This window comes from Gavialis gangeticus, unplaced genomic scaffold, assembly GCF_001723915.1.
Source record: "Gavialis gangeticus isolate Ggan-Ray unplaced genomic scaffold, GavGan_comp1, whole genome shotgun sequence".
Taxonomy (NCBI): domain Eukaryota; kingdom Metazoa; phylum Chordata; order Crocodylia; family Gavialidae; genus Gavialis; species Gavialis gangeticus.
The window spans coordinates 684,600-692,123 of record NW_017729018.1 but is presented as its reverse complement, the minus strand read 5'-3'; positions in this window follow the sequence as shown (position 1 = coordinate 692,123).

Genomic DNA, 7,524 nt, shown 5'->3' with positions numbered 1-7,524 from the left:
GCTCCCCCAGCTCCACTGAGTGCTCCCCAACCCCCACCTGCTCTCCAAGTCCCCACCATGGCTGTCCCATCCAGCCCCAGCTCCCAGGTCTTCAAAAAAAAGTTCCCACTCACTGGCTGCTGCCAGGTGGAGGGTGATCCCTGCTGCCCCGCACTGCATGGGGGGCTCTGCCATGAGCCCCCGGACTCCTGCCCGCTCTCCCAGCCCCCGTCTATGACTGACTAAAAAAAAAAAGCCCCCACTCACCAGCTGCTGCAGCGGCCTTGGGACTTCTGGGGGCTCACAGCACAGTCTCCCATGCAGTGTGGGGCAGCAGGGACCACCCCCCCACCTGGCAGGATCCAGTGAGCCCCAGGAGCTGGGGCTGGGTGGGGCAGCCATGGGGGTGGGGCTGGGAGAGCGGGTGGGAGTGAGGGGGCTCGTGGCAGAGACCCCCATGCAGGACAGGGCAGTGGGGGGGGCAGTGGGAATCAGCCCCCACCTGACAGCATCTGGTGAGCGGGGGCTTCTTTTTTTTTTAAGAGCCGGAAGCTGGGGCTGGGCAGGGATTGGGGGCTCGTGACAGAACAGAGCCCTCCACACAGCATGGGTCATTGTGGGTGGCAAGAATTCCTCCCCCCACAACCTGGCAGCAGCCAGTGAGTGCTTTTTAAAGAGCTGGGGCTGGGTGGGGCATCCATTGATGGGGCTGGGAGAGTGGGCAGGGGATGGGGCCAATTCAGAAATTCGGCTGATGCAGCAGTGGCTGAATCTCTGAATCAGATTCGGCTGAATCAACTCAGGACAGTGATTCAAATCACCAAATCGAATCACTGTCCCCCAAATTGGCTGAATCCAAATCCAAAGTGAATACTAGTCACTTTGCACAGGCCTACTGTGCATGAAGAAATGTATAGACGCATCCACTGTGAACAACTAAAGTCCACCATCACAATTTTGCCCATTTTGACGGTAGACAACTATCAGTAAGCTTACAAATAGTAAGCATTCAGGCTAAAAATGCTTGTCCATAAAGTCCATGAATAAATTTAAATCCCCTGTAAAAACAAATCAAGCTCTGGCTACTTTGTGAAACTCCCTCTTCAAAAGAAGCTGCACAGCTGGAACTTCTGTGGAGCAGAAGGAGTGGGAGCAGCAAGAAAAGGCAGAGTGGGTGGGCTGGAGGGTGCAGTTAAGGATGTCAGGGTGTGGGATGTGTAAGGGACCCCTGTGGTGGGGGCAGCAGAGTGTAAAACCATTGCTGTAGTCACGCAGGGCTGCCAACTCAAGATTTTTTTTCTGACAGTAAAACATTGTCAGTAAAAGTTTGTCAGTAAAAAAAGTTTGCAGATTGTCATAAAAAAGAAAATTGGGGTGGGCAACCTAGCTACACCCCCAAAGAGCACTGTGTTAACTGTTTGAAAAGCCCGTAGAAGTGGCCCCCCCACTTCAGTTGAAGCATATACATTGACAATAAACTCCTCTCCTACCACACATATTGCCCAAAGCAGCCAACTGAATATCACGTTTGCCTAAATGTAATGATAACAAGGATAACAAAATCCCCTAAAGCAAAAGAAAAAAGTAAAGATTTCATTTTGGGTTAAAAAAACAAAATCAACCCTCCAAGTGCCCAAAAAGGGCAGGAAAAACCCTGCCAAACTTTTTTTTTAAGTCAATCCAGCTCTTTTTATTACTTTTATTTATTTATTTTTTAATCTTTTGATTTTGACAGTGAAGCAAAAAAAATATTTTGACAACTGTGTTCTGAAGACAATTTTAATGGGAGGCTTTCTTGGTACTTACAATAACGTCTGAGTACTTTTATAACATTAATTTAATGTTATTAAATTAGCATTTTTATTTATTGTTAGCATTATTATGTATTGTTATTAAATTAAATTGGCTTTAAATTAATTCATTTAATGCTATAGTTACACAGCCATTTGTCAGGTTTGCAATTATTTTAGTGGAACAGCAGCCATCAGATTCTAGCCTGATTGTCTGAGGACTTTGTACTTACCAGTCTAGGACCATGATGCTAAGCTATGGTATCTCCAAAACAGGTGTGGGGAACTAAATTAAACAGCAATAAGCTGAACTCAAGAACAGAAGCCCCATACATTGGACACCTTCTGACCTCAGCAGGATTCTGGCCTGACTGAGAAATTGAGAGTCATTAGGGCTCAGGATAGACATTCAAAAAGCCTGAGCCTGAATCGATTTAATCTTTGCACGTTTATCTAACCTACCGAGGCTGAGTCAGTTTGTAACTGCTCAGACATCCCCTTGGGACTGAAAAAATGCAGGCTCATGCCTGCAGTGTCTAAGGCTCAAAGCCAGGGGGTGCTAGAGCAGCCCTCCCTGCCAAGGGGCCAATCACTCATTTTCAGACAGCAGTATTGCATCTGGCTTCTTAAAAGATGGTGGAGAAACCCTTTCGCTTTCCTGACTACCACCTTCACTGAGTCTATATCACTAACTCCATCTTTTAGTAGCTCTCTCGCAAACCATGTGCTCTATGGCTGCAGGGATTGCCACACTTTCTTTTTGTTCCAGTATTCTTTTTTCAGGCAATTCTGTGGAAAATTGCAGGAAAAGCCATTTTTCATGGTGATCAAGATCACCATTTTACGTGGTTTCTGTGAAAAATGCGAAACTGTGATTCAAGTGGGTCCCTATAAATCAGGGGCAGGCAATTATTTGGACCCATGAGCCACATAGACAGTTTTGGGGAGCTACCATGGGCCAGTCAGCCCCTTGCCCACAACAGCCTAGAGTCCATACACATCAGTGGCAGTGCCCAGGCAAAAGCTGCTACTGGGCACAGGGGAAAGGCAACTGCATCCCCCTTGCGGACCCTTCTTGCTGAAGCTGCCTAGAGCCCATGCCTGAGATGCCCTGTGGCTCCTACCCACTGCCCCTGTTGCCCTGCTAGGTGGCCTGGAGGCAGCGCTGGTGGTGGTGATGATGGCAGCAGAGAAGAGCCAGAGGGCAGCCCAGGCATGGGCTCTGGATGGCGGCAGCAAGAAGGGTTAGGCAGTGGCAAGTGGGAAGTGTCCACTTGTCATTCATGCCAACCACCAGCTTCTACCCAGCCACTGCTATTGCTCAGCATGGGTAAGCAGGTCTGGAGGAGGCAACGGGCAGGCCAGGGTCAGGGCTGTGTGCATGGGTCCTGGCTGGCCTGGAGCTGGTCTACTCTGGCTGGGGTGAGAGTGGAGCAAGTGTGGGACAGCCTGAGGCCAGGGCCAGGGCTGTGCAGGTGGGTCTGTGCCAGTCTCCACTGGATGGGGGCCAATGGTGCCACAACCAGAAAAAGTCACCGCTGCCTGGGCTGCCTAGAAATGGGGTCCAGTTGTGGAGCCTCCCCATCCCAGCTGTGTGCCCTGGGGCAGTGGGATGCACCATGGGCTAGATGGTGCCTGGGCCAGGTGGGACTGAGGAACCTGCTGTGTGAGCTGGACAAAGACCCTCCACAGACCAGATCTAGATCTGACCTGCAGGCTGTTTTGCCAATCCCTACTGTAAATGAAGGTACAGTGTAACTTTAAGAACACAGAGGTGAAATCAGAGGAAACTGCAAACAGGCCTAGGTTTGTGTGACTTCATGTGTTTCATTTCATGCAAATTATTTACTTAGTTATTTTGCATATTGCAATTGGTGTTCTCAGAACACAATGTAAGTAAGGGACATTTGATTGCCTCAGCATGTTTGACTTAGCACCACCAGAGAGTGGTGGTGGATGGGTTGGTATCATCCTGGAAGGATGTGGGTAGTGGGGTCCTGTAGGGCTTGGTCCTTGGACCTGTACTCTTCAATATCTTCATCAGTGACTTTGATGTGGGTGTGAAATGTAGTCTGTCCAAGTTTGTGGACTAAATTGTGGGGTGAAGTGAACACTCTGGAGGGTAGGGAACGATTGCAGGCAGACCTGAACAGGTTAGAAAAGTGGGCAGAACACAATAGGATGCAGGAGAACAAGGACAAATGCAGAGTACTGCATCTAGGCTGTAAAAATATCCTGCACACCTACTGGCTAAGAAATGACGCTCTCAGCAGCACAGAAGTGGAAAGGGATCTCGGAGTCATAGTGGACTCCAAGATTAACATGAGTCATCAGTGTGACGAAATCATCAGCAAAGCTAACTGCACTTTATCATGCATCAGCAGATGCATGACAAATAGAACCAAGGAGATGCTACTTCCCCTCTATGTGGCATTGGTCAGACCACAGTTGGAGTACTGCGTCCAGTTTTGGGCACCATATTTTAAGAAGGATGTAGATCGTCTCAAGAGGGTCCAGAGGAGGGCCACTTGTATGGTTAAGGGTTTACAGATCAAGCCCTGTGAGGACAGACTAAGGGATTTGGACCTCTTCAGCCTCTGCAAGAGAAGGCTGAGAGGTGATCTTGTGGCCACCTACAAATTCATTATGGGGCTGCAGCAAGGTATCGGAGATGCTCTGTTCACCAGGGCACCTTTTGCGGTAACAAGGAACAATGGTCACAAACTGACAGAGAGCAGATTTAGGCTAGACATCAGGAAGAACTTCTTCACTGTAAGGGTGGCCAAAATTTGAATGGGCTTCCAGGGGCGGTGGTGCTCACCCCTACCTTGGGGGTCTTTAAGAGAAGGCTGGATAGGCACCTGGCTGGGGTCATCTGACTCCAGCACTCTTTCCTGGCAGGGGGTCAGACTTGATCTGTTGAGGTCCCTTCCAACCCTAGCATCTATGAATTAGTTTACATGTTTACTATACAAATAGGTAGTTTTCAGAACACAATGTAAGGGACATTTGTTTGCCTTAGCATTTATTTCAGGGTTTCAGGGTTGATTTTTAACAAGCTTTTGCCTTTTGATGAAGAAAATGGTGGCTAACCCATGGCATGCATGCCACAAGTGGCATGGGCAGCTGGTGCATTTTGGACACAAGCCCAGGGTGCCAGTTAAAGGGGATACTGGTGATAGGGGTAAGGGAAGCACTCAGGAAGGGAAAGGGATCAGAGCATTACTGGGGGAGGCAAGTGGGGAGACGAGGTCAGTGCTGGTCCAGGGGTTTTGCCCCATGGGTGCTGTGGGTTAGCTACCAAGAAATGCAATGTTGCCATGAAGTGTTGCCGTTTCCTGGTGATGGTGGGATTCAGTGGACCAAGGCAACTGCAGTGGATGATCATCAGAGTGGCACTGCATCATACTTTGGACTCAACTTGTGGTATATTTGTCAATAAGGTTGTCCACCATGGGATTAAGAGGTGTGGTGAAGAAATGTTTATTATTTATATGTTTTTAATGCTTAGCATTAGGGCTGTGTGAAACTTTGGCAGCCGTTTCATTTTGGAGGTGTTTCAGCCCATTTTCGTGCCCGAAACACTGAATCCAAAATGAAATGGAAGGCTCCGAAACATCTCCGAAATGAAACGAAACCATCTGAAATGTTTCGGAAATGTTTCAAGTGTTTTGGAATGTTTTGGAAGTGCCTCCAGCACAGCTCCTCAGCCCTCCTTTTAAAGTGCCAGGAGGCTGGGCCCGAGCAGGGGATGGGGCCGGGCAGGGCAGTCATGGAGGCTTCTCCTGTGGCTCCTCTGGCTGTGCCTGCCTCTCCCTGGGCAGGGGGATCCATGGGATATGCCCTCATGGCTGCCCTGCCTGGCCCCATCCCCAACCCAGCCCCAGCCTCTCAGCACTTTAAAAAAAAAAAAGCCCCACACTTACTAGCTGTAGCAGCAGCAATCGGGGCCTCTGAGGGCCCATGGCAGAGCCTCCCCATGCAGTTCAGGGCAGTGGGAAGTAGTGGGGATTGCTCCCTCCGCTTGGCACCTGCACGACAGCTGCCCCATTGTGCAGGTACAGCGGGGCTCGCCAGGGCACCACACACTGTCTGGGAGCTGGGACAGCTCCACCTGTCAACCAGAGCCCAGCACTGCTCAGATTCAGTGGCACCAGCTCCCAGACAGTGGGCAGTGCCCTGCTGATCTATGCTGCACCCATGCCATGGGGCAGCACCTGTGCAGGAGTGAGGCAGGGGGAGATCCCCGCTGCCCCCCACTGCCCAGTGCTGTGTGTCGAGACTCTGCCACAAGCCCTCAGAGGCCCTGATTGCTGCTGCTGCAGCCAGCAAATGTGGAAACGTGGGGCTTTTGTTTTTCTTCAAGTGCTGGGATACTGAGGCTGGGCAGGGCAGCCTCTCCTGTGGCCCCCCCCCACCCGGAGTGAGGTAGGCATAGCCAGAGGAGCCACGGGAAAACCTGCAGCCACCTGCCTGTGCCTGCCTCTCTCCAGCTGATCCGACTCCCCAAAACAGCGTGGAAACTTTGAAACAGATTCAGCCAAATTGAAACGGAACAGTGATCCGAAATACTGAAATGAATCACTGTCCCTCTGAAATGGTGAAATCAGAAATGGAAATGAAACATAGCAGTTTTACATTATGGCACTTGTACGCCCATGCAACTGAGGTGATAAAAAGTTAGAATTCAATACATAGACATGTATTGCTCAGGAATATTGTGTTTCTGGGTTATAGTTTCATTTGATCAGGCCAATAAAAATGCTCAAGTGATAATTATTAACTACATTGTATAGGCTGATTAAAATTATTAAATATTGAATAATCTATTTGGGCCCCGCATAGTTGTAACAATGTGTTTACTCCTTTCAGTATGACGAGGATAAGTCTTCCAGTAAATAAGAGAATCATCAGTAAGTCTTCATATGGCTGATTATGCCAATCTGAGATCTGCATATTTGACTGCAGACATGGTAAATAATTCTAGGAAGAACTGGAACCTGGTGATGTCACAGATCTTTCCCTTTGTCTCCCTAATAGAAGGAAGGAAGTGGTGGAAGGAAGTTGAGTAATACAGTTTTTAATGACACAACTAATGAGTAAAAAATGTGAGATAGCAAATCTGTTAGTAAAGAAGCAGACCTCCAGCACTGAGTAGGGACTGTGAAGATGGAACTTTGACCCATGTTTGGCTTAGGAAAAGCTGTTCTTAAGGGAAATTTCAGTAGAATTTAATAAGGATGTGTAGCAGGACACTAAGGTGCCTGCTACTGTCAGAGCAGAGGCACAAGTGCAGGTTGCTGGGGGCAACTGTGGGAAGTCAGCTGACCGGAAGGGGCGGGGCCTAGCACATATAAACCCCAGGGCTGAAGCCAGGAAGGCAGTTCCCTGCTGGCAGCCTAAGGGGAAGTAGCTCTGCTGGACTGAGTAAAGAGGAGAGGCCAGATTGCAGGTACGGCCCGAGATTGGGGAAAGATGGAGCACACGGTGCTGGATGAAGAAACACCGGGAAATGTGGGGCCCCTGCAAGATCCTCTGGCAATCTGGTGGTTACGCCAGAGGAGAAAGCAGACCTCTTCAACCAATTCTTCACCTCTGTTTTCTTGGGCAGGGACCGGGACTTCCCCACCATGATGCAAGACGGACTTGAGGGGAATGCCTCCAGACCTCAGGTTGGGGAGGACCAGGTTAGAGAGCTTCTGGAGGGGCTGGATGTGTTCAAATCAGCGGGTCCAGATGCTCTCCACCCCAGGGT